The sequence below is a fragment of the Vitis vinifera genome, chromosome 13, assembly GCF_030704535.1.
Source record: "Vitis vinifera cultivar Pinot Noir 40024 chromosome 13, ASM3070453v1".
Lineage (NCBI taxonomy): Eukaryota > Viridiplantae > Streptophyta > Magnoliopsida > Vitales > Vitaceae > Vitis > Vitis vinifera.
The window spans coordinates 13,776,440-13,803,789 of NC_081817.1; the positions used below are offsets into that span (position 1 = coordinate 13,776,440).

At 35.1% G+C, this 27,350-nt stretch overlaps 2 long non-coding RNA genes across 3 annotated transcripts in view; both read left to right on the forward strand.

The window, feature by feature from the left end:
* The first annotated feature begins 4,011 nt into the window (after positions 1 to 4,011).
* Positions 4,012 to 8,045, forward strand: LOC100265295 (uncharacterized). Of its 2 annotated transcripts, none has more exons than XR_787205.3 (3): positions 4,012 to 4,421; positions 4,705 to 4,788; positions 7,807 to 8,045. It is a non-coding gene; the product is annotated as an uncharacterized LOC100265295 (long non-coding RNA). The 2 variants fall into 2 exon arrangements; XR_787206.3 differs by having other exon boundaries at positions 7,810 to 8,045.
* Positions 8,046 to 13,663: 5,618 nt separating this feature from the next.
* The window catches only part of LOC132254991 (uncharacterized), a 65,759-nt gene continuing 52,072 nt past the window's right edge, over positions 13,664 to 27,350 (forward strand). The window contains exon 1 of the long non-coding RNA XR_009467478.1: positions 13,664 to 13,816. This is a non-coding gene — a long non-coding RNA (uncharacterized LOC132254991). The remainder of the gene's footprint in view (positions 13,817 to 27,350) is intronic.

A 27,350-nucleotide genomic window follows, 5' to 3' on the forward strand; every position in this document is an offset into this window, starting at 1 on the left:
AATATTATGAATGATATTTTTAATTCTCATTTTCAATTCATAATTGTATACATTGATGATGTTTTAGTATTTTCTGATTCATTAGAAAAACATTTTATTCATTTGAAAAAGTTTTTTAATGTCATTAAAGCAAATGGAATGGCTTGTTCTGCTCCAAAAATGAAATTGTTTCAAACAAAAATCAGATTTTTAGGTCATGAAATTTTTCAAGGAAAAACAAAACCAATTCAAAGGTCAATAGAATTTGCTGACAAATTTCTTGATGAAATAAAAGATAAAAAACAATTGCAAAGATTTTTAGGTTGTTTAAATTATGTTTCGGATTACTTCAAAGATTTGAGAATCATTTGTGAACCATTATACAAAAGACTAAGAAAAAATGCACCTGCATGGAGTAATCATCATACTAATTTAGTCAAAGAAATTAAACAAAGAGTCAAACGTTTACCATGCATCAGCATCCCTCATCCAAATGCATTACTCATTGTAGAATCAGATGCATCTAATTTAGGTTATGGAGGCATATTAAAGCAAGAATATAACAATCAAGTGCATATAGTTAGATATCATTCAGGGATCTGGTTGGGCGCTCAAATAAATTATTCAACTGTCAAAAAAGAAGTTTTATCAATAGTTTTGTGTATTTCAAAATTTCAAAGTGATTTGATAAACAAGAAATTTCTTTTGAAAATTGATTGCAAAGCTGCAAAAGATATTTTACAAAAAGATGTTAAAAATTTGGTTTCAAAACAAATTTTTGCAAGATGGCAAGCTTTACTTTCAAATTTTGATTTTGAAATCGAATTTATCAAAGGAGAGTTGAATTCCCTTCCTGACTTCCTTACTCGGGAGTTTTTGCAGGGTAAGGATCCTTCTCCATCCTAATGGGTACTCCCGTTAGGCCCCAACTTCCTTCTTCATCAAAGAAAACCAAAGCTTCATATGCTATGATTTCAAACTTTTCAAATGTTCGTCCTACTTTTCCTTTGCAAACATCAAATTCCTTTCAAGTTTTGAGTCCAGATTTTCCTCCTCTTCAACCTTCAAAAAGTTTTATTCAAGCTTCTAAATCATCTCCTAAAAATATTGTTGTTCAGAGTCAATCCAGTCCCAACACTATTTCGACATTACCTTCTCCTTCTCAGTCTCCTTCTCCTTCATATTCTTATAGTCAATATGTCAAAAAACCCAAAACCTTAGAAATTGCTTTCATTGAGCCAGAGTTCAATTTTGAAGAGATTCCTAAAATTCTTCCTTATATCTTTCCTCAAGGAGTCAACTTCAATTCAAATGATCCTTTGAAAACTCGTCAATTCTATGAGTTCATCTTGGTGGACACTGATTCAGTTGAAATTACTCATAACACTGATAAAAACATCCTCAGAGGATTGCTTTTTCCAAATGTCAAATTCTCAGAGTCATGACCATTGCAGATTGGAATAAAAAACCCTTCACTTGCAAGGCTTTTAGTCAACCTTTCCATCCCATGAGCTACAATTACATAGACTACATGAATGCTTGGTACAATATGTTTTACTTGCAAAGCTACCAGCATTCCTGGTTCATCCAATTTTCCAGAAGCTGCAATACCAAATTTCCTGCTTGGTTTCAAAAATGGTGGACTTTCTTTGGTCTACTAGATTCAGTATTTCCTCCTGATATTCAAGAAAAATTTAACTTCTACAAGAGCAAGACTTCATCACAGAATATCATTCAGCCTAGACTCCTGACGTTCTGTTCGAGATTAAGAATTCCATGGATTCTCACATGGAACATCATCAAGAAGCAAGAGCAACCTCTTCCTTTTCCATTATCTCTTTCTAGAGAATTCAGCATCAAATGGTGGGACAAATTCAATCATGATTTTGTATGTCAACAGAAGGTTTTGCAATTAATATCAACAAGGCCAGGTTCATCAAACTCAAAAGATTCAACTAGTTCTTCTCAAGGACCGACTCAAGAAGAATTCCTAACTTTGAAAAGCAAATGTCAAGCTTCATTAGCAGCCGCTACTGATTTAGAGCAATATTGTCAAGGACTTATTCAAACCCTCAAGAAGTTTGGAGATCAAGAAAATGAAGAAACAACTGAAGATGCAGTCTTATCAGATGATTCATACGTAGACCCTGAGTTTATCCTTTACGGAGGACCTATGGGTCAATCTAGATAAAAGATTTCAAAAATCTTTTGTACATCTGTATATCTGTACAATTGTCTCTTTGTGTTTATCCAGTAAAAAAAAAAAAAAAAGGAAAAGTATGAAAGTGTAAAAAGTATGTGAAATCTGAAGGTGTGCAAAGTTTGTAAAAAAAAAAAAAAATCCAATAAGTCAAAAGATGAATAGTAGACTTTGTCTACCAACTTACTTGGAAAGCAACGTGGAGCTTTGGGAAAGAAAAGAATATCTCTTCTCTTTCTTCTCTCACTCTTTCTTCTACAGAATGCTCCACCTGGCCTACATGTGATGGAATTCAAAAACTTTCAAGATTGAAGATTCATCTGAAGTCCGAATCCTCACCTATATAAGCAGCTTCAACCTTCTTCATCAAGGCAGAGGTCGGCAAGAGAGAAGTCTGCAAGGGTTCAAGAGTTCCAATAGCTAAGGGAGAGTTTCAAGAGTTTTGAGAGTTCAAAAAATTAGTGAAAAAATTCTGAGAGTTCAAAAATTTTCTTTTGTAAATTTCTTTGAGTTAGAGTCATTCCTCTGCTGTCAACAACCTGTAGTCATCAACTCTCTGTAATCAAGGTATATTTTCAATAAACAATATTTTCAGATTCAAATATTTGTGTTATTATGCTTAAATTTCTGTAATAAATTAGACAGCATTAGACATTAATTATTTCAGTTTTTATGCTTGGAGATAATTAGACAGATTTAATTATTTAATTACTGCGTGCACGAACTGTTGTACGTCCTGGGTGCAGTTAATGATGCAGATGATGATGCAGAACTATCATTAGACCTAAGTGATTTGGAAGAACAAATAATAAATTTATTTATTAAACATTCATATTTAAAGTATTGTAGATATATAACATAATTAAAAATAATACTTAATGTAAGAGATGAGTTGTAAGGACAAACTTATAATTGTAAAATATAATTTAATTAAATATGGGTAAATGAAGTTAAAAAGAAATTGAAATTAAGAAAAAAGTTAATTATCTTAACTTAATACTTAAAGTTATTTTTTTATTTTAAGTTGTGATATTAAGTTAATTTGTCAAACATACTTAAGGGGTATTTGGTAAAACTTAGTACTATTATTTAATGACTTAAATTAACTTTAAATTAAATTATACTTAAGTTGTTAACTTAAAATTTATTACTTAATTTTTATTTTAAGTATTAATGTTATTTGATAAAATTAACTTAAAATTTATTTTAAATTATCAAATTGATATATTTATTCTCATTAATTATAATTAAGGTAAAGAAAATCGAGTAATAATGAAGGTTATAGAATAACAAAAAGGATCATTGAGGTAATTGGAACATATGAAGATAAAAAATATAGACTTAAAAATAAGAATAGTTTTTACTTATTATTTAAAATTATTTTTTACTTTACATCATATTATTTAATTATTTTATCAAATATATTTAATTTATTTAATAACTTAAATTAAATTATTAGGTAACTTTAAGTTTGAAGATGATCATTAACATCAACCAACATCATTAAACTAAACTTATTGATAATAAGTTCACTTTAATTATGTTGGTTAGTATCAATAAGGTATTTTTAGCTGAATAGAAAAAGCCAAAATATTTAGCTTTTTCTATTCAGCCAAAAAACAAACACCACCTTAGTTACCGGACATAGTGCCAACCGGGCTAAAATGCTTGCACACCATCCTTCCAAGAAACTGCCATCTCTGTTTTCTCTGTACACAAGAGTCCACGTGGTTTCGTCTGACTTGGACTTAGCTTGTCCAAAGGCATTCCAAGCGTTATCCACGTGTCTACATCCAACGAATTACTGTATCTTTCTCAGCTTCTCACTATCTAAACAAAAAATGACATGCAGACTTGATCGGCTGATCCTGTGGGGCCAGTTACTGTATCCAAGGAGGGAGGTCAATCCATCACAACCAATTCGGGTTAAGAAGCCCATTTGATCGGATTCGGGTGGGATCCGAAACAACCTATTTCCAAGCAGAAGGTTCTCGAGCGTTGGCTGCATCATCAGATTCGTCCTCATCAGAAGTGAGTCTTGCTCGGTCATCGTCTTCTTGTTGATCCTAAAAACTCAGGAGGCAGATAGTATCATCAGATGGCTATGAGATATACTGTGAGTCAAATCAGACTTAATCGTTTCATGGAAGGTTATAGGAGAAGTGCTCCTCGCTACTTCAGCGATGACAAAGGCAGGGTTCTGAGCGAGGAAGAACGAGCTGCTGAGAACGTTTACATCCAGGTTCTTCGTTAGTTTAGTTAGCTTTCTCTGCCTTTTTTTTTTATTAATCACATCCGTTTGATTCGAGAGATATTGTAGGAAAGTAATGGAAAAGGAGATTAAAAAAAATTTGAATCATAGATTTTGCGTCAGTAAAAGCCTGCGAATATAAAAACTCCTGATAAGCGATGCGTTCGTAACATGTTTATTTTATTTTTCTCAGCGACCAAACAGATCTGCTTGTACGTTTCATTTTTTTTCTTTTATTTATTATTTATTTTTATTTTGCTTTCTCCGAAAGCAGAAAATGGAGAGAGAGAGGATGGAGAAACTGAAGCGTAAGGCGGAGAAGGAAAAGGCAGCTGCAGAGAAAGAGAAAGCCGAGAAGGTATTGATCGTTAGGGTTTCTTGGGATTTTTTTTTGGTCTCTTTCATATATATATATATATATATATGAGTGTGTGTGTGTGTGTTGCAATGGTGGAGGAGGATTCAAAACTAACAGTTGATTGTCAACACGGTTTTGTTTCAATGGAAGCCTAAATGGTTTTGTAAAGTTTACTTAAATTAATTTGGGGCTATTTGTTATATATGAGTGTGTGTGTGTGTTGCAATGGTGGAGGAGGATTCAAAACTAACAGTTGATTGTCAACACGGCTTTATTTCAATGGAAGCCTAAATGGTTTTGTAAAGTTTACTTAAATTAATTTGGGGCTATTTGTTGTGTTTTGTGGTTATATATAAATATGTAAGAAGTGAAAGAGGCTGTGAACACACACACACTGATATATCTGTGTGTGTGTTCACAGCCTCTTTCACTTCTTATTTTCTTAACTTTAAAATCAAAAGTGTGTTTTGGAGAATGCATCCTAGAAGGACTGTTCAATGGCCAAATTAAGTGAAGGAAAATGTTGTCCATGTTTGGTCCAGGTATTTTATTTTTCCAGGAAATGGAAAATAATTCTTTTTTTTTTTTCCCTTTCTTTTGTTGTACAAGTTGAAAAGAGTTTTGATTATAATTAAACTAGAGATCCTTCCCTCTTCAAAAGTCCAAGCTTCCAATTACTTCTGAAATCCTTCTTTTCAAAACTCTCTAGATTCTCATTGTCTAAGAAAATCTTCTATTTCTAAAATTTTCTTGTAATGGAGAAGAGTGTTACTCTGTTTGTGAGATGAATACTATATGGTAGCGGCATGAAATTCTTTGGCACTGAATCAGGCTATTCAGGAAGAACAGGTTGTTCCAGCTCCTTATAGGCTTTTTATATGCTATTCATTCTACAAGAGTAAGTAAATTAAAATAGAAATTTGTTGGGCCTAATAGAAGTGGGTTTTAAGGTGTGCTCAAATAGGTTTTCTGATCACCAAAGTTCAGGAAGGAAATGTTATCTGAATGTCATTTCCGTTTTGTGATCTTTGATTGAGCTTAACTTCATTGTGGAGGGATTATTGGATTTGGGTTGTATTGTGCTCAATATTTCTAGATAACACTTGGACATAGAGTGCAGTGATGATTAAGAAGGGTCTATATAGAAGTCTTGCAAGCTAAGGATATAAAAATATAATATTCAACTTGCAAACATTTCCAAATCAAACTAAGAAGATTTTGATGAGATACATTGGTTACTATCCAGCATATCTCAAACATAATTAGAATGAATCAAATTGTAATATCCCATTGGTGGGGATCATGGGGATTTAGCCAAAAGCTTAATGAACTTGAAATTTGTTAAAGTAGTCCTGTTTCTCACATACTAGCTTTGAGTGCCTAAGGCAAGGCTTTGAGGGGCTAAAGAAAGGGATCCCCATGGGTCATGTTGTTGAAGAACAGGACCCATGGTTTGAAAAGCAATTGAAGATCTTTTTAATATAATATCAGAAGACAGGAATAATTGGAAAGAAAGAAGGATGGAAGGAACTTGAAATCAAAAAGAGATAGATTCAGATATGTTTGACCTGTTCTGCTGTTATGAAGACAAATTGAATTTGATGAACAATGGCTTGATATTTATAACAAACCCTGATAATGGTTTGTATATAAGCCTTAGAACCTAAATGTAGAAACTAAAAATTTTCCAAATATTCCAACCTAATCAAATCCAATATGCATCAAGTAAAGAAAATTGTAATGGGAGACACTGTTTCAGTATATCTCATACATTATTGCAACTTTCCTAGTTATAACAATCCTATATGGTGTGGGGTTTGGGTGCTTAAATCCTTATGCTTTCAATTGTGTGTGTCTACATCTCAGTACATCTCATGTATCTATTATGTGCATATGCAATTTATTTATGCTATATTATATATATTTAAATGTTTTTATGTTTGCACCTGTGTAATTATAGTGTACCTTGGTGATCTATTTTGTGCTGTTGAACCCAAGTTCTGCTCTCATCACCCAGATTGAACATACTGAACTAAATATTTTGGTCTTCCTCCCAATCCATTGAAGGATTTGGAATTTGGTGCTAGAGTTCTTGTTACTAATAACACTAGGTCCTCTTTACTTAAGTAAATCTGATTAATATTTATAGATATGCGTCATCTTGTAGATATTATGATGGGAGCTTGTCCATTTTTGTTTTTAAAGATAATTTTGGGTTTGAAGCTGTGATACAACCATTCTATATCAGTCTTCTTGAAGTGGTGCTCTATACATACATACATACATACATATGTACACACACACACATATATATATGATTGCAAGAATATTTTCTCATCTGACAGTTAGTCATTTAAGTCAGATTCTTTGTGTTTGCTCATGCACATGCATATAATATGGTTTCCTTCATTTGAGTTTAGCAAGCTGGTTTCAGTTTGTGAGTGTGGCACAAGGGGAGCTGTTTTATAAAGGGGGCCTCTTATTTTAGACCTGGGCATGCCTATTAGACATCCAACTTGGCCACTGAGAATATCTATTGCGGTTCAGTTTGTTTTGAATCTTCCATGTAGAATATTGTCCATATTTCTGTTTTTCATCAATATGTTTTATTTTATTTTTTACCTTTTTACATAGAAGAAGACATATCTCTGTAACATATTTTAGATGTGTGGTTGAACATTTATAGACTGATAAGGATATACTTTTGAGTGTTTCCTTGTATCCATCCTGTGTTCCAGGTTTTGCCCCCTTCTGGTGCTTTTCTATGAATTCTTACTTGGCCTATCATGAAGAGTTGGGGACAAAATGTGGGGAAAAACATACTTCTCACATTTTATTTAATTAGTTTTTCTAATTAGAACCCTAAAATAAATTTAGGAAATTATGAAAGTAACTTAATGCTATGTTCAAGTTTGTGGTGCATATATTTTATTTCTGATTCAGGCTTAGATTGGTAGTACCAATTTCCCTCCTTCAGATTCATTGTCTCTAACTTTTGTTCCTTATCATCCTTCTTAGAAGGCTGAAGAAGGTACCCACAAGGGCTGACATGGTCAATCTTTGCTTACTGCTGAACTCTTCTTGGAGGCAGCTATGAGGAATAAATGTATATAACATACATAAACTCTTGATGAGACTTGGCTTTTGTAAGGAGTTGGATGCTACTGGTTTTGTCTCATAAACAGTAATAATCTTAACTGTTAACAGGTGCTGTCCTTCGAGCCTTTACCTTAATTACCTTGTTCTGTTTTTCATTATATTTTTGCATTTGTGATTGGTGAACTTTGTTTTGTTTTGTTTTGTTTTTGTTTTTGTTTTTCCGTCTTGTGTTGTATGTGTTGTCTGCTGTCTGGTTTATTGATTTGATGCATTTAAGTACTGTATGTGTTGTTCAGATTCAGGATTTCGATGTAGGTCTAATTTACCACTTATTTGACAGAGTATATAATTCCACAATCATGAATTTTGCTTAGGTGTTTGGATGTGCATCCTTGTTTTTTTTTTTTTTTTTTTCCAATTTTAATTTATTTTTTATGTGAATATATTTTACATATCAGTGATGAAAAACTCGAAGCCTTGCAAGAGATGACAAAGCTTGCTTGGAAGGGCATAGGTGCCTCATAATTTTCTATAGGGTTGCAACTTAGGCAGATTGGTTGAGTTGATGACTAGTCTTAACCCAAACTCGACTCGAATTAAGAAACACCCAATCCAAGCTCAATCCAAGCCCAACTCAACCTCATTTTTCTAAACTCGGGTTGAATTCGGGTTGGTAAAGTTAGACTCAGTTTGATTGGGTTACACTTGGCTTGGTCAGATTACTTGGGTTGCATGATTCAAAATCCACATAGAGTGGTTTTTAATTTTTTTTATATATATTTATGCAAAAATTTAAATAACAAATAACACAAAAGTTCAAGATAATAATAAAAAAATAAAAAAAAACTTTTATATCTTTTTTTTTATAAAAAAAAGTGTATGATATAAAAATAAAATAAACTTGTATATCTTTTTTAAAAAATGAAAAAATATATGATATAATTATAATTTGATATTTAAAAAAAAAATCTAAAAAGAAAATGAATATTGTCATATGGGATAATAAACATTATACATATTATAAAAATATTAAATTGAGTTCAGATTAGGCTTAGGCTTGGCTTGGGTTGTTCGACCTTGACTCGAGCCTAATCCAAATTAGGTTTGAAAACCAAGTCCAAGTCCAACCTGAGTAATGAAATTGTTTGTCCAACCTCGTCCAAACATTGGGTTTGGGTTGGGTCGGGTCGGGCCAACTTGTCTAAGCTACACTACTAATTTTCTATATGTGGGTGTAAGCATCAATTTTCCCACATAAAAAAATTATAGACAAAATTGTAAATTTGATAATTTGAGGGGATGATCTCCAATATGTGCTTTGATTATTCTTACAAAGATGGAAACATTCTATTAAGCTATTTACTTAATTTTGAATCGGTTTCATCTACAATTTCAATTCTTCAAGAAATTTTCGACTTTTCCTAAAGTCTTCAAGAAACCTTGAGTTTTCAAGGAATTTCTTTCTTTGATCTTCCTAATGTTAGGAATTTCTTTAAGAGTTATCCAAATTTTATTTTGATCTTCCTAGCGTAATTCAAGAGATATTTATCTTATTTATTATGATAACTGTTTATTTTAATTATGGAGATAATTATCACAATTACATTTTTTAGAGATAATTGTCTTATTTATTGTGATAATTGTCATTTATTTTAATTATCATAATAAATTAATTATGATAATTGTAATATTTGTTTATTTTTTTAGATTATTTTATGTGGCATGTCAATATATCATCAGCCAATTGTTGACATGTGACAATTAATGAATGAACAAAATTTGTCCCTTTATCAATGCCTTCAAAAATTTGTTCACATACACAATTTGAGAGTAAGTGAACAATTTTTTTTTGAAACTTTGCTTTACCATTCTTTTTTTATTGATTCGTATTGTTTTGATTTTTTATTTTATTTTATTTTTTTATTGGCAATTAGGAATCCTCATGCAAAAGTATTTGAAATAAGAAATTTTATTGACCAAAATTTTAAGTTAATGATAAAAGTTTTTGAAACTTTGGAGTTTGTTTAGTTGTGTGATATAAAAACAATTTTTTGTTTTTGAAAGGACAAAATTGTTCTTAAAATTTTCTAACATTGTTTAATCGTTAGTATCTAAAAAAAATGAAGTGAGAAAATAATTTTTAGAGAATAAATAAAAATTGTTTTTATCGATTTTTTAAAATGAAAGGAAAATATAGATTTTTTTTTTTTTGAAAAAAAAACATGAATATGATATCATTCCCTTTCTCATTTAATGTTGATATTGAAAACCTTTAAATATGATTTTTTTTAATTACACATGTTTTTCTAAATCTTTTTTAACTTCTCTAAAATTTTTCATTAAGTAAATTTCAAATCAAATTGTACTTGATACATAAAATATATTATTTTTAAATAATAATTTAAAATTTAAACATCAATTTAATTAAAACTAAAAAGTCATGAAAGTCTATAAAACATATCTCCAAAATAACATGGGAAGTGATAAGAAACCAATTATCGATCTTATTCTATTTATCCAAGTTTGATATTTTCTCTCCACTTCATTTTGCAATAGAGTCCTTGGAGTATATAAATGAGATATAATCCTATGCTCCAATGGAAAGAATCAAACGTATTAGGTATACCACCACAATCTAATTGAAGTGATTTGGTATGTATACCCAATGGTTATTCGACCTTGCCTTGAATTCAATCAATATATCTAAGACATCGGATTTCCTATGTGCATATCCAAACCTAGAGTATTCATCATTAAAAGTGACGAAATACTCATACTCTCTCCATGCATAGACACTAAAGGTTCCGTACTTGTCGATATGCACTAACTTCAAACATTTTTTGGCTCTAGTCTCTTAATCATTTTACCATCTATATAGGATTTTCAAATGGGAAGATCTTTTGGAATCAAAGAGTCCAAACTTGACCAATTTTTGGATCTTATTTAGATTAATATGACTTAGGTCTAGATATCAAATAAACTCCAAATTAAGTAAAATTTAATATTTTGGATTCATAACAAATCTAGTAATTTTTAAAAATAACTTGAAATTCAAATGAAGATCCAAAAAATTTATGGACAAAAATTGGTTTAGAATGACTATTGTTTCTATTTTACATAGAATCATTATTTTATATTTTTTTTCATTGGACAAATAAATTCGAAATGAAACAAAACTTAATGGGTTAAATTTGTTAATAAGTTCAGTATTTTTAAAAATAATTTGGGACTCAAAAAATAAACTTATTAATTCAAAAAATTTATACATAAAAATTGGTTAATAATGACTTTATTATTTTTTTTTGCACATATTTATAATTTTTTTCAATGTAAAAATGAACTTCAGGTACACATAAACAAAACTTAATGGGTTAAATTTGTTAATAAGTTTAGTAATTTTTAAAAATAATTTAGAACTCAAAAAATAAATTTATTAATACAAAAAATTTATGTATAAAAATTGGTTAATAATGACTTCATTATTTTTTTCTCCACATAATTATGTTTTTATAATTTTCTCATTATAAAAATGAACTTCAAATCAAGGGACACTTTGTATTGAATTTATTAATAAGTTTAACAATTTTTTAAAAATAATTTGGAACTAAAAAAATAGATTTAGTCATTAAAAAAAACAATAGATCAAAACTGATATATTATGAGTCATGATTTTATTGTTTTTTATATACATAATTATATTTTTTGAATTTAGGTAAATCAATTATAAATTAAGATATAATTAATAATTTAAATTCTTTAATGGGCTTTTTAATTTTTAAAAATAATTTTGAATTTAAAAAACCAATCTAATTGATTGCAGATTAAACCAAAATATTCTAAAATATTATATTCATAATTCAATATTAATTGTGCACATGAAATAAAAAACTTGACTCATTTACATGTTAAAAAAGTTAAACTTTATTCATTATTAATTTTAAATAATATATTATTAAAAATAATTATTTTTAATTATTATTACTCATTTTTAGCCCAATTTTTTTTTTTTTGAAATTGATAATGTCCTTATGTTTCTAACATATACTGAAATAATATATTTTTTATGAAGGAAATATAATTTATGATTTTATCATAATATTGTTATTCACGTTTTACTAAAAACTATTTATTTTTAAATTTATTTATAATTACAAAACTATTTTTATTTTTAATAAGACTTGAATTAAATTTAAAATATTTTTAAAATAATTATTTTAAAATATTATTATTCATGTTTAGCCCAAAAAAATCTATGAAGTTGATAATGTACTTATGTTTCTAAAATATACTAAAATAATATTTTTTTATTTATAAAAAACAATATAATTTATAATTTTATTATAATATTATTATTCAAGTTTTACTAAAAACTATTTATTTATTTTTAATGTATTTGTAATTCCAAAATTATTTTCATTTCTAATAAAATTTAAATTAAATTAAATTTATATTATATAAATTGAATTTACAATGTTTTTACAAAATCAAAACCAAAAATTATTTTTAAAAATAACTTATTGAAGAAACACAATTAAAAATAACAAACATAATATTACCGTGAACATAAAAAACAAATTCAAGAAGAAAATCAAAATAATATAAACTATTTAGAAGAAACACAGAAAAGTTAACAAAAGCCCTTGTATGGCCTTCTTGCCCATTCAAATAATATTTACATTGTTTTTTTCTTTCTTTACTTTTTTTTTTATCCAAAACTTTCCAGGGTTTTTATATTTTGTTTTATAATGTCGTTTTTTACTTCCAGAGCTTTCATAGTCAAATAACCCTTGACCTGAACCCATTTTTACTGAAAAATTGGTGTGTTAAGGAGATTTTGTCTTGTCAGAAGGACGGTATTACCTTGACAAAATGATGTTTTTAAAATTTGAACTTATCCAAAAAATTTTGAGATATTTGATCTTCAAAAAACTATATCTATGCAATAAATGCTTTCACACTAAAATGTTATATTTGTATGTCGAAAATGTTACACAAGTAATAAAGGCTCAATAAATGTCTTCACATTGAAAGGCATTTGGTTTTACACTAAAAGGTCATTTGCTTTACCCAATGAAAGGAAAAGTTTTGCTTTGATTGTGAAAACTGTGGAAGTTGGTATCAGAGCTTATGTGTATTGATATATTAATTAGGAACAATCAATCTTGATTAAGACTAATTTTTTAGACTATTGAACTTTATTTTACCCATTAAAAGTTTGATTATATTTACTTGATTAGTTTATTTTATCTGTCTATTTTATGAAATTTAGCCTGTTAATTTGATATGAATTAATGTCTTTTATTCCTTATCCTCATGGTATATAAAATTTAGATTATGATTGTGTATAAGAACTTAATAATAGATTGTATGTTCAACGTAAATAATTTAGAGAAACCTGTGATAAACTGCATACTTTAAGGACTACTATAAAAGATTTAATTAAAAATATTAAAAACTTAACCTCTCTTAAATATTTGTATGAACATGAAGCAACTATAAAAGAATCATTTGATGAACTTTTTTGCTACAAAAACCTTAATTAAAAGATAAATGATAAAATAGTATTGTAGACCCTTATTTTGGTTTAGGTTTTATTTATTTATTTTAGGAGAGCACATTTGGACCACTTTTTGGGGGTTTTTTGGCAGCCGGTATGAGAGAGTGGGTTGGGGGAGCAATGACTTTTTCTGTAAGCAACCAGAGAGTGACACGTTGCCATGGGAATATTTTGGCCGTTATGGAGGAGCGTGGGTTGCTTGGGCGGGGGGTTTTTTTTTTTGTTACAGAGGAGCCTAATATTCTAAGGGGGGCAGTGAGGAAAAAGGTAGTTGAGATTCTTGAAGAGGAGTGAGCTTTTACAGAGGAAGAGAACCAGAGAGAGGTGGAGGTTTTGAGAGATCCAACTATTTTTACTTTGGGGAGCATTCGGGTAAGTTCATCGCATATCCTTTGCTTTATTTTTACTACCACTGTTCTTCCTCTTCTCCTCTTGCTGTTTGGGGTTTTTGTGTGCTCACCTGGTCACGAGTAACAGGAGTTACAAATGGGTTTTATTGATCTCTTGCTTATTCATGTGCTTGTTGTTTTTGTTTTGTTCATTGTTCTCTTTGGTGTTATTCAAATCTAGTGAATCTCTTCTTCATTTTGATTTTTTTTTTTAGATATTGGTAGTCTTTTCTTTGTTTGAATCTGCCGTTTTTTTTTTCTCCCCCACCAATCTCGGCTCGTCGATTAAAATATGAGACATGGCCATGGTCAATTCATTTCGATGCCTTCATTTGCACTTTGTTTTCTTGTTGTTTTCCCCTGCTCCTGATGTCTATCTGCAGGGAGTTGGGCACTACAAAATATGAAGCATTAAGAAGGCGTAGGCGATCATGGGATGAGAATATTGATAGAATTTGTTTTGTGGGAAGGTTCTCAACTGCCTTGATGCTGAGATTGGGATTGATTTTCATCATAATCCATCTTATTGAGTCTGTCATAACTTGGGAAGAGAAATAAAACCTATAGGAAGCACTGGCCGCTTCATTACTTCCCATGGCTTCTATAGGACCCACCATGCCCAACCATTTTTCAACATTGCAGGCAAGAAAGCCCGCTTCAACGTAAAAGAACCAGTCCTAGAGAGGAACGGGTGTGGCCTAGTTGGAGAGGTTGAGGGTGGAAGAGTGGTAGAGGATGATTGGGATCGCCCATCTCCAACCAATGACTCTTCTCGATCATTTTCGGTATCAGATTCCCTAGCAGTTCATTGATTCGCCTCCGACGCCGGCCAATGATCCGCTACAACCGAGGTTGGGCTCGTCGAGGTGGGTTCCAAGGTTTCAGGTGGTGTTACATGGAGTCGTCAACATGCAGCTGTCGAACCATAGGCTCTGGGACATAGTTGATGATTTTGTGTATCAGTTTCAGAGCTTTTGCCAGTACAGGGCCAAGATGAAGAACAAGGCGGAGCAGGAGATTATCCTTTTGAGGCAGTACGGTTAGGCTTGGAATGTGTATGGTGTGCTCAACTCCTTGCAAGCACGGGTTGATCAAGAAGTCCATGATCATTCAGATTTTGGAGCAGGAAAAGGAAGGATTTAAACAGTTCACTGCTACCGATGGATATGATTACAATGTTGGAAGTAATGTCTTGAAGGCGCTTGGATATTTCAGCATGTTAGGCTTGCTTTGATCTCTGGATGTCACAGTCACCAGAAAATGTACGTCAATTCTACCAACTATTTCACCAACTAACTGCTCATATTCTCAGAAATGATCATAGTGAGTTTCGAAGCCATGAAAACTTAGTAAGAAAGGCTGGTAATCTAAGATATTGGATGGCGGCATGCTTGCTTAGTTCTTGGAGCTCATGAGTATGCAACAAGAGTCTGCATCAGCATTACCTCTTGGATCACTAGCGACGGTTACATCAGACTCAAATCAGATTTTGCTTTCTACAATCTCTGTCAATCTTGTTGTGCAACTGCTTGAGCGGGTTTATTATGCGTTGAATTGAATATCCCTCTTACACTCCCAGGGGGTGCTGTTGAGCCTCATCCACTACTTCGTATATCTCTCAACTTATTGGAATTGAGAACTGCTCAAAGCCCACTGATCCAGTTCAGAGAGCAACAATGCCTGTGCCATTAACCTCCCAATCCAGGATAATATGATTGATTCATCCTATCGCCACGACGTAAAAAAAGAAAGTTACTGTTCTTGGGTTCCTCTTGCATTTACCTTAAGTTTGCTCCACTACCGACCACTCTTCACATCTACCTAATTTAATTCATCCCACTATTCATCTCCCATCAAATCATTTCCATTATTTTCCTTGTGCATGCAACCTCCACATAACCTATCCAAAACCCAACACCTTGGAAGAAGACATTTATGATTCCTTTCTCCCTACACTTGGATGCTCCACGCAGAATGCTTCTCCCAAATCCTGAAATTAGCACCAAGGTCAAGGGAACAGTGTTTTACACCGACACCAATGGGACACTTGTAGACATTACTGTAAAATCTTCAGCATACTTGTCGGTTTATGAGGCAATCACTCATAAAATAAAACACGTGGAAGAAGCTGGGATTGACATTACTCTCAAAGCTGTCACATGTCAAGATGGAATGACAACAAACTGGTACAATTTTGACCTGAGTTCCTTGATGACGTGGCAAGAAGAGGTCTTACCTCTCCCTAAGAGACATGGGAAGATTAGGTGCAAGATTTATGATGTTAATCTCTCTGACCTAAAATGGACAGAAGTGGTTGATAAAGTCCATAAGAGAGAAGAAATTGCTTGGCCCCAGGAACCCAAACCAGTGTCAGAATAATGCAAATTGATAACCGAGAAAATCCCTACTATGAAAGATGAGGATGACCCCTCTCTCTTGTTGGATGAATGGGCAGAGCTTCTCTAGCCTAACAGGATTAACTGGATTATTTTACTTGATAGATTGGAAGGCTTGAGAAGCCAGGGTTTCCAACCGGACACAAAGGATTGCCGACAGCCCGAGAAATTTGATCTTAATGGAATCCCCTCAGCTCCAAGGGGAAAATGAAATCGAGGTCACATTTGAAGTCTTTAAGGCGCCTCATCTTAGTGCACCAGAAACGAGTTTTCTGAACATGTGGAAGCAATAATGTTCTCTTGATATTGGGTCTTAACCAAAATAATGGGATTGATCTGTCAGAGACTTTTCCTATTAATACATCTCAACACAGTTGCACCCCTGGGGACCCACTCTTGCATGGTTTGCATGGCCACCTTTGGGCCACGTGTCCTATCTTTTTATTTCATCATCTTTGATTTTAAAATAATTTCCCAATTTCTAGTTTTTAAATAATTTTCTAAATTCTAGTTTTTTTTTTAAAATAATTTTAGCTCCTCAATTTTTCATCCTTAGATTTTTTTTTAGGTCCCAAAAATTCATTTTTAAATAAAATTTGCTGTTATTTTCTTCGGCAAGCAATTTTCACATTTCTCTTGATTTTTAAAAATGTTTTAAAATAAGCATGAATTAAATTTTGTAATTCCAAGTGATGGAATTTATGGAATTGATCCATACAAAAATAAATTGGGCTTTGGTGGGGGCCCAACAGTAAACGTTTTCTTTAAAACTAAATTTGAGTGAAGTGCAATGTTTGCCATTGGTGATTCCTTATCCTGTTTAGTGATGTATGTGACATATTTTATGATCATTATTGTGCACTAACCTCATTTCATGATAGCGTATTACGGCTTGCTGCTAAGGTACACACTCACTCTCACTTTGATCGTTCTCCTTGCATGTTTTGGCTCCCAGTGTATGATCACTTTTTAGTATCCACGTTTAATCAATCAATTGCCACACGTACTTCATTTTATTAGTAGAGACCCATTTTTAGGGACTTAGAGGAGTGCTACGGTCCTTACCATACCTTCCCGATAAGTAACCTAACCCTCGAGCCCATATTTGGTTTTTCGCAGACTATCTTTTCCAAATAAGGAGTCACACTTAGTGTTTTCTTTCTTATTTTGCTTACCCTTTAAAAATAAAACAAAAATAAGTGGCGACTTCAAGTCATTTTCTAAAAAATAAATCATTTTCAAAATATAAAAACGAGTTCGCCATCGAGTGGAAGCACATGAGCGGAAATGCGGGGTCCACAAAACGGCGACTCCGCTGGGGATCATTAGAGGGTCAAGCTTGAACATAAGTTGAGGCAAATGTGGCGTTTGATTGGTTGATCAGTGGGTACCCACCTTTCTTTGTGCGTGTGTTTGCTTGACTGTTGATTTCACATTGAGAGCTCTTGGTATCATTATCCTTGATGCATGCTTGGTTCTTGTATTCGTTTGAGGCATTGGCATGTTGATTATATTGATTGATATTTTCGCTTATCCTCACATATGGACTCTCCTTGTTGTATGGTCACTCTGCTCACCTTGACATGTACATTCTTCTTGTTGCTTATCTCGTTCATCTTGACATGATTGATTATTGGTTGTATATTATCATGATTGTTATTAAGCATGCTATCATTTCCAGATATTTATCTCGATTAGCTTGTGTGTAGATTTGGATGATATATACCTATTTTGTATGGTTGTATGGTGCATGACTACTCTTATCCTGTATGATTACATGCTGATTGTATGTGTGGGCCGCACATCTATCCCCTTACCTCTAACCCTCTGGTTTCGGTCATTTCCTTCATTTGGTTCTTACATTTGTAAGTGTGAGGCCTTGTGTGTGCTTGTTTCTCTGACCGAGCCAAATGCTAGGGGTAGGGTCTAACAATGGGCTATATCGATGTTTGAGAGCATTCTGGAGGAAACCGACACATTGATGTTGATTGGGGTCTAATATTTGAAGACCTGTATAGCCCAGAACTAGATTTCAGGATATCTATGTGACCAGTGTGTTTTCTTTTTAGTTTCATAGGATTTTCGGATGCACCCACACCACTCACTACGCACTTTAGATCGTCGATGAGTGATCAGATTTGTGAGATACCCCAGCCATTAGGAGAGCCTTCACCATAGGAGCCCCCTAGGATGTCGAGGCAATGCATGTGTGGGGGTGATGACCACTTTGCATGGAAACACCTTGTCTCTTCGGAGGCATGCAGAGGGTTGCGTACCACCGGAGGGTATGATCGCTTCTGCTAGGGACCCTTGAAAGCTTACCTTTCTCTTTTTAAAGCCACCTTGAACTTATAGGATGAGCTTAGATCCTTTAATTAGGATTCCTTCCTCACATGTGGGTGCATCTGAGAGCCTTCAGAGCTGCCTTAGTCACCACCTAGGTCTAGTGTTTTCTCTTTTGGTTTCCATTTGAGAGTGCTCAGAGATCGGTATGAGTTTGAGTATCAGTTGGATAACCTTTTGTCATGTCGCCTTAGATTCTTTCTCTCGTTTGATGAGTTTAACATGTTTTCTCCTTAGGGTTTTTGTCTTCCTTTATTGGCTTGGCTCATCCTTTCACCTTATCGTCACTTACTTGATGCTTTGGGATATGTTCATTGATCATGATCATCTTTTTACATTGTACACCTATCATGGGCCCAGTACTCCATTCTTTGTACAATCACTGATTCAATTTTCAACTCGATGCTCATATTTTCATTACAGAAAGATGAAAGGCACGTTTTCACATTCACGTTTTTTTTGAGAGATTTCGCCTTGATCATCTTATCATTTTTTCTCTTTATGGAGTTTGGGTTGAAAGTTGAGTTAAGGACATTTGGTTATAGATAGAGTATTGATCTCATGATAGTGTGTTTCTCACACTTTTTTCATCTTGGATTATTGATAAGAATTATCTAGTCACATTTGTAGCCATCTCATAGTGGACACCTTTATGACTTCAGAGTTCTTATCATACATCCAGATTTCGGATTGCCACCCTAGGACCATGTGCTTGCATGTTGTACGGTTGTCTTTTAGGGTTGTATCTTGCGTCATTCATCCATTTTGTTTGCATTGTAGGGAGTTAGTTTAGGAGTTGGTTGAGTTTGGAGTCACATTCTTGGAGGAGAGTTGGAGGTCGATTGATCAGATTAGATTCATATCAAAGTTCAGACAGTTCAGTTAAGATGTTAGACGAGCTAGCTTCCACACTTGCTTCTATTAAGGAGTTCATGGCAGGAGTCAGTAGACGCTTGGATTAGATAGAGAGTTCTTGCCAGGATCCTCATCCAGTTGGCATGGTCATTGATGAGACAGTTCCTCATGCATCTCAGACAACACAAACTCTTCCAGCTGGGACTTCACTTGGTATTCCATTCCATCTGGTAGATCAGATTACAGGATGGAGGTTTGACTTGGGATGATAGGGATGGCATACTGGCGGCTAGCTTGCCTGCTAAGTTTCGCATGCCAGACATTGAGCGTTATAGTGGGATTGGTTGTCCAAAGATCGACTTGAGACTATATAGCATAGTCATGAGAGCACACGGGATAGATGATGCATAGTTGGTGACCCTTTTCCCCATGTCACTTAGTGGGGCAACTTAGAGATAGTTTGCTTCAGTTGAGCCTTTGAGACTTCGCACCTGGGAGAATGTTGCTCATGAGTTCCTTACTCAGTTCGCTTTTAGTGCCGACATTGATGTATCCAGACGAGAGTTGAAGGCACCAGTTAGAGGTTAGATGAGTCTATTTCTTCTTTTTTTCAGTTGTTGGACGACAAAGGTGGCTGGTATGATAGATCAGCTTAAGGAGCAGGATTAGATTGATATGGTTCTTCAGCACCTATAACCGAGGTTTTCTAGACGTCTTGTGGGCATTCTGTTTTAGGATCTTAAGAGTCTAGTTCATGCAACTTTCAATGTCGAGGAGGCCATCGCCCGAGGATTATGGACAAATACTGCTCCTTCCCCTGACAGTAAGGGGAAGAGGCCGGTTGGATCATCTAGTAGATCTGGAGAGGTTAACGGTATTAGCTATTGGCATCAGAGGCCTGCACATCACTCACCTTACAGGCCTCCTACAGGAAGAACTCATTTTTCTCATCCACAGTATCTGTATCAGTCGGTTTATGTTTAGCAGCCTTACATTGCTCAGACTAGCATGCAGCCACGACCACCACATCTAAGAGCCACTACTCACCCGCCACCTAGACCATATGCACAGAGGCCTGTAAGACAGTTCACTCCATTGGGCATGACTTTGACTAGAGCTTTTGAGAAGCTCAGAGACGCTGGTTTGACTGTTCCTTTAGCGCTACGCCCCTTGCCACATCCTATTCCTCTTCATTTCCGCTCACAAGCATTGCTTACATCATCAGATTCAGGGGCATGATACTGAGCATTGTGCGACACTCCATCATGCGATACAAGACTTTATCGATTCAGGGTTGGTCAACTTGAACTTAGACTGATTTGCAAGCTGAATTTCTCAAGAAATTTTTCCCGAATCATAGGACCAACGGCTTGAAAAGGCAAATTTCAAACTTCTCAACTAAAGAGAATGAGAAATTCTATGAGTGTTGGGAGAGATACATGGAAGCTATCAATGTTTGTCCGCACCATGACTTTTATACATGGCTATTGGTGAGTTATTTTTACGACGGTATGTCTTCCTCAATGAAGCAACTCTTAGAAACGATGTGCGGAGGAGACTTCATGAATAAGAATCCGGAGAAAGCCATGGATTTCTTGAGTTATGTAGCTAAAGTTTCAAGAGGATGGGATGAACCGAATGCTAGAGAAATGGGAAGAATGAAATCTCAACCTAATGCTTCTAATGCTAAGGCTGGGATGTATACTTTGAATTAAGACACCGATATGAAAGCAAAATTCGCAGCTATGGCAAGAAGATTGGAAGAGCTAGAAGTGAAGAAGATACGAGAAGTGCAGGCCATTTCAGAAACACCAGTGCAAGCTATGCCATGTTCAATTTGTCAATCTTTTGAGCACTTGGTGGCGGAGTGTCCTACAATTCCAGTTGTGAAAGAAATGTTTAGGTATTAAGCAAATGTTATTAGACAATTTAAGCCCAATAACAACGCTTCATATGACAACACCTACAATTCAAATTGGAGGAACCATATTAATTTCTCATGGAAGCCAAGGGCACCTCAATACACTCAACCTGGCCAAGCACCTCCACAAGCCTTAAATCTTGAACAAGCCATTGTGAATCTTAGCAAGGTCATGGGAGACTTTATTGGAGACCAGAAATCCATCAATGCTTAGCTTAGTCAAAGAATTGACAGTTTAGACAAAATGATGGATGAGAGGCAAAATGATCTATCTCAGAAGATAGATAATCTCTAATATTCAATCTTAAGGCTCACCAATCTCAACACGGTGCATGAGAAAGGAAAATTTCCTTCTCAACCTCATCAGAATCCCAAGGGTATCCATGAAGTGGAGGCTCAGGAGGGAAAATCTTCATAGGTGAGGGAAGTTAAAGCAGTGATCACTCTAAGAAGTGGTAAAGAGGTTGATCTGCCTACATCCAAGTCAGAGCATGAACCAGAGAGTGAAGCAGAGAAAGAGAAGATGGAGGAAATCAAAGGAAAGAGGAAAAAGAACAGTTCAAAGAAGGAGGACCTTGAAGCTACTGTGAATGAAGAACCGGAGAGGACCATCAATCAGGAAGATCTAATGAAGAAACACACGCCTCCACCATTCCCACAAGCTTTGCATGGAAAAAAAGGGAATCAGTAATGCATCAGAAATTCTTGAAGTGTTGAGACAAGTGAAAGTTAACATCCTTTTGCTAGACTTGATCAAACAAGTTCCGACTTATGCAAAATTCCTGAAGGACTTATGCACTATAAAAAGAGGGTTGAATGTGAGTAAGAAAGCCTTCTTAACTGAGCAAGTAAGTTCCATTATACAGTGCAAGTCTCCAGTGAAATACAAAAATCCGGGCTGTCCTACCATCTCAATGATGATTGGAGAGACGTGTGTGGAGAAAGCTTTGTTGGACTTGGGGGCAAGTGTGAATTTTCTACCTTACTCTGTCTACAAGCAATTGGGGCTTGGAGAGTTGAAGCCAACATCAATCACTCTATCTCTAGCAGATAGATCTGTGAAAATTCCAAGAGGCATGATTGAAGATGTCCTAGTTCAAGTTGACAAATTCTACTACCCAGTGGATTTTGTTGTTCTTGATACGAACCCGGTTGCCAAATAAACTAACTGTATTCCTATCATCCTTGAAAGACCATTCCTAGCTACATCAAATGCTATCATCAATTGTAGGAATTGAGTCATGCAACTTACATTTGGCAACATGATGTTATAGCTCAACATCTTCTATATGTGCCAGAAACAATTCCATTCGGAAGAAGAAGAAGGACCAGAAGAGGTGTGCATGATAGACAACTTAGTGGAGGAGCATTGTGATAAAAAAATACTAGAAAATTTGAATGAGAGTCTTGAGGATCTTGATGAAGGGTTACCTGAACCCTCAGATTTGCTTGCTACTCTGCCCTTTATGAGGATGAGGGAATAAATTCTCCCTTTATTCAATGGGGAGGAGACATAAGAAGCTGTTAAGGACGAGCCCCCAAAGCTTATTCTGAAGCCATTACCCACGGAGTTGAAGTATGCATACCTAGAAGAGAACAAGCAGAGCCCTGTTGTTATTTCTTTATCTCTTACCACTACTCAGGAGGATTGTCTACTTGAAATCCTCAGGAGATGCAAGAAGGCGATAGGGTGGAAAATTTCTGATCTGAAAGGGATTAGCCCTTTAGTCTGTACTTATCATATATACATGGAAGAAGAAGCTAAGCCAGTTCGTCAACCCCAGAGAAGGTTGAACCCTCACATGCAAGAGGTGGTGCGAGCTGAAGTGTTTAAGCTACTTTAGGCCGGTATTATCTACCCCATATCAGATAGCCCATGGGTGAGTCCTATGCAAGTCGTGCCAAAGAAATCAGGGATCACAGTGGTGTAAAATGATAAGGGAGAAGAAGTTTCTACATGCCTCACATCAGGGTGGAGGGTGTGTATTGATTATAGAAAGTTGAATGCTGTAACAAGGAAGAACCACTTCCCGTTGCCATTTATTGATCAAGTACTTGAGAGGGTCTCAGGCCATCCATTCTACTGTTTCTTGGATGGCTACTCCGGGTATTTTCAAATAGAAATTGCTGTTGAAGACCAGGAGAAGACCACTTTCACATGTCCATTCGGAACCTACGCATACAGAAGAATGCCTTTCGGCTTATGCAATGCACCAACAACATTCTAAAGATGTATGTTAAGATCTTCAGTGATATGGTGGAGCGTATTATGGAAGTCTTTATGGATGATATCACTGTATATGGAAGTGTGTTTGACGAATGCTTAGTCAACTTGGAAGCTGTGCTGAACCAATGCATTGAGAAATACTTGGTGCTTAACTGGGAGAAATGACATTTCATGGTACCCTAAGGGATTGTCCTTGGGCATATCATCTCAAAGAAAGGAATTGAAGTGGACAAAGAAAAAGTTGAACTTGTTGTCAAGTTGCCATCGCCAACAACTGTTAAAGGAGTAAGACAATTCCTTGGCCACGTTGGGTTCTATAGGAGGTTTATCAAAGATTTCTCTAAACTTGCAAGACCTCTTTGTGAACTATTGGTAAAGGATGCTAAATTTGTATGGGATGATCGATGTTAATGGAGTTTTGAAGAACTGAAGCTATTCCTGACAACCACTCCAATTGTGAGAGCTCCCAACGGGCAATTGCCCTTTGAAGTGATGTGCGATGCCAGTGACTTTGCTATAGGAGTTGTTATTGGGCAAAAAGAAGATGGAAAGCCCTATGTGATCTACTATGCGAGCAAAACGTTGAATGAAGTGCAAAGAAACTACATAACCACAGAGAAAGAATTGTTGGCTGTAGTTTTTGCCTTAGACAAATTCCACGCTTACTTAGTAGGGTCTTTCATTGTGGTTTTCAATGACCACTCAGCCTTGAAATATCTGTTGACTAAACAAGATGTAAAAGTGAGGCTGATTAGATGGATTCTCTTGCTTTAAGAGTTCAATCTTCAAATCAAAGACAAGAAAGGAGTAGAAAATGTGGTAGCCGACCATCTGTTAAGGCTAGCCATCACACATAATTCCCATAGTTTACCAATTAATGATGATTTTCCAGAGGAGTCACTCATGTTGATAGAAGCCGCTCCTTGGTATGCTCATATTGCTAACTATTTAGTTACCGGAGAAGTCCCAAGTGAGTGGAAAACACAAGATAAGAAGCACTTCTTTGCAAAAATTCATGCCTACTATTGGGAAGTGTCATTCCTATTCAAATATTGTGCAGATCAAATAATACGGAAGTGCGTCCCTGAGCAAGAGCAACAGGGGATCCTTAGTTATTGCCACGAAAGCGCATATGGAGGCCACTTTGCTTCTCAGAAGATAGCTATGAAGGTATTGCAATCGGGTTTTTGTTGGCCATCACTTTTCAAAGATGCCCTCACCATGTGCAGGAGCTGTGACAAATGCCAGAGGCTTGGGAAATTAACACGTAAGAACATGATGCCTTTGAACCCCATTTTAATAGTTGATCTTTTTTATGTTTGGGGCATTGACTTCATGAGACATTTTCCTATGTCCTTTGGCTATTCCTACATCTTGGTGGGAGTGGATTATGTTTCTAAATGGGTTGAAGCGATCCCGTGCAAACGCAATGATCATAGAGTTGTTATCAAATTTCTCAAAGAGAACATCTTCTCTAGATTTGGAGTACCCAAGGCCATAATCAGTGATGGGGGTACTCATTTTTGCAACAAGCCGTTCGAAACTCTCTTAGCCAAGTACGGGGTGAAGCATAAGGTAGCTACACCTTACCACCCCCAGACTTCTGGGCAAGTTAAGTTAGAAAACCAAGAGATAAAAAACGTACTGATGAAGGTGGTGAATACGAGCAGAAGAGATTGGTGTGTTAAGCTTCATGATTCATTATGGGCTTACAAAATAGCTTACAAGACCATTCTTAGAATGTCTCCTTATTGCCTAGTCTATGGAAAAACGTGCCATCTCCCCGTTGAAGTGCAATACAAAGCTTGGTGGGCAATCAAGACGCTTAACATGGACTTGAACAAAGCCGACATGAAGAGATTTCTAGACCTTAATGAGATGGAGGAACTGAGAAATGACGCCTACAATAATTCAAACATTGCAAAACAAAGATTGAAAATGTGGCATGATCAGTTAGTCTCCCACAAAGAATTCTAGAAGGGACAAAGAGTCTTGCTGTATGACTCTAAGCTCCACATCTTCCCGGGAAAGTTGAAGTCAAGATGGATAGGTCCGTTTACTATCTAACAAGTGTATTCAAATGGAATAGTAGAGCTACTCAATTCCAACAACACCGGGACTTTCAAAGTCAATGGCCAATGTCTTAAGCCATTCCTGGGAGCCATTTTCTCGAGACAAGGAGGAAATCAACCTCCTTGAGCCAAATCAAGCTTAAAAAGACAAATGGTTAGATGGACTTAGTCTGTCGGAAGACACTAAGTCCCTATTTTTTGTTTTAATGTTAATTTCAAGTTTTATTGATTTTGTATATGTTTTAAATTAAAATTTCTTGCTTTAATTTTATTTTTTTGTGATTTAATTTTATTTTTGATGATTAATTGTAGGTGGATTCCAAAACAGATGGAAAAACTTTTCAAATTTTTTCTGAAGGATGAAAAACAGAGCATTTCGCAACCCCAAATACAACTTGCGAAAATTTCGCAAACCAGCTTTGCCTTGTGAAAACCTTGCGAAATTTAAAAGAGGTTGCGAACTCAGTTCGCAACTCAAAAACCCATTTCGCAACCTTGCCAATTCCAACGGTCTCTATGCGAAATACCAACTGTCAAGGGGAAATCAAAAGGTCACTTAAACAAGCATATTTAAAGACCTCCAAAGCCTCTATTCATTTCGCAAGCCCAATCTGCTCCTTGCGAAACCCTGCACCACCTTGCGAATCGGCTTTCTCTCCAGTAGACATCCCATGGCCACCCATTTGAAGAAGCGACCTCCACTTTTCGCCCCATTTCGGCTATGGCACGCATCAAAGGAGGCCATACCGACCTTTAGTATCTCGCGAGGCCAAGCCAAGAACCTCCGCTCCTCAGGATTCATCTCAGGCTCTTCAGTCCCCAACCGGTCCGTCTTCTGAGGGTAAGGTACCCTCTAGCCCTCCTCAGCGCCGATATGTGACACAGAGACCACTGATTCATTCCCAGTTGGTGTACCTTGAGTTTGGTCCTCAGACAGGAGTAATTAACAAAATTTATAACCTATATCACCATGTACTAGGATAGCATAAGCTAGTATAGCATACTGGCTCTAGGATCGTTCACTGGGAAGGGTTTTCAACTTACAACTGATACCAATTCAAAGTTAAATTGGTGCTTTTTCATTTCAAGGTTAGCTTCAAAAGAAAACATATACTTTGGTTGAAAAAGTTTTGGTTTCAAGCTAACGAAAAAGAAAGTAATGGGAATTACTTATAAAGAAAAGCGTTTCTTGGAGTTTTAGGATCACTGGGGTTAGGCTCCTCATGCAAAAATAGAGTTCCGGTCACTTTGGTTCTTTTCCTCGCATTGGAGAATTAACATATAGTTCATTCTCCAACCGATGTTGTACAGATGTATCCCTTCCATGGATTTCAGCGCTAATTCCCTCTCACTGATGCATCTTGCAATGGCTCGTGCCTCTCACCTAGCATTTGCCATTCAAGGTGATCATTAACTTTGGACTTCCCTTCTCAAGCTCACAAGAGATAACTAATGGATGTCTCCTTAGAGTCTAAAAGCTTACCAAGTGTTGGAAATTCTAGAAAGTCCTACCTTCAAGTCACCTCCCAAAGGCTCGCAAGGGGTAAACTAGTGCATCTCAATAGACGGAGATCACTTGCCTTACCAAGTGTTGGCCCAGGTGAATTGAAGGCGTTTTAAGTTAACTAAAAACATAGAAACCATAAATGGGTTACACTTTATTTTCATTAACAGCTGAAACAACAAAACTACCAATTCTTGCA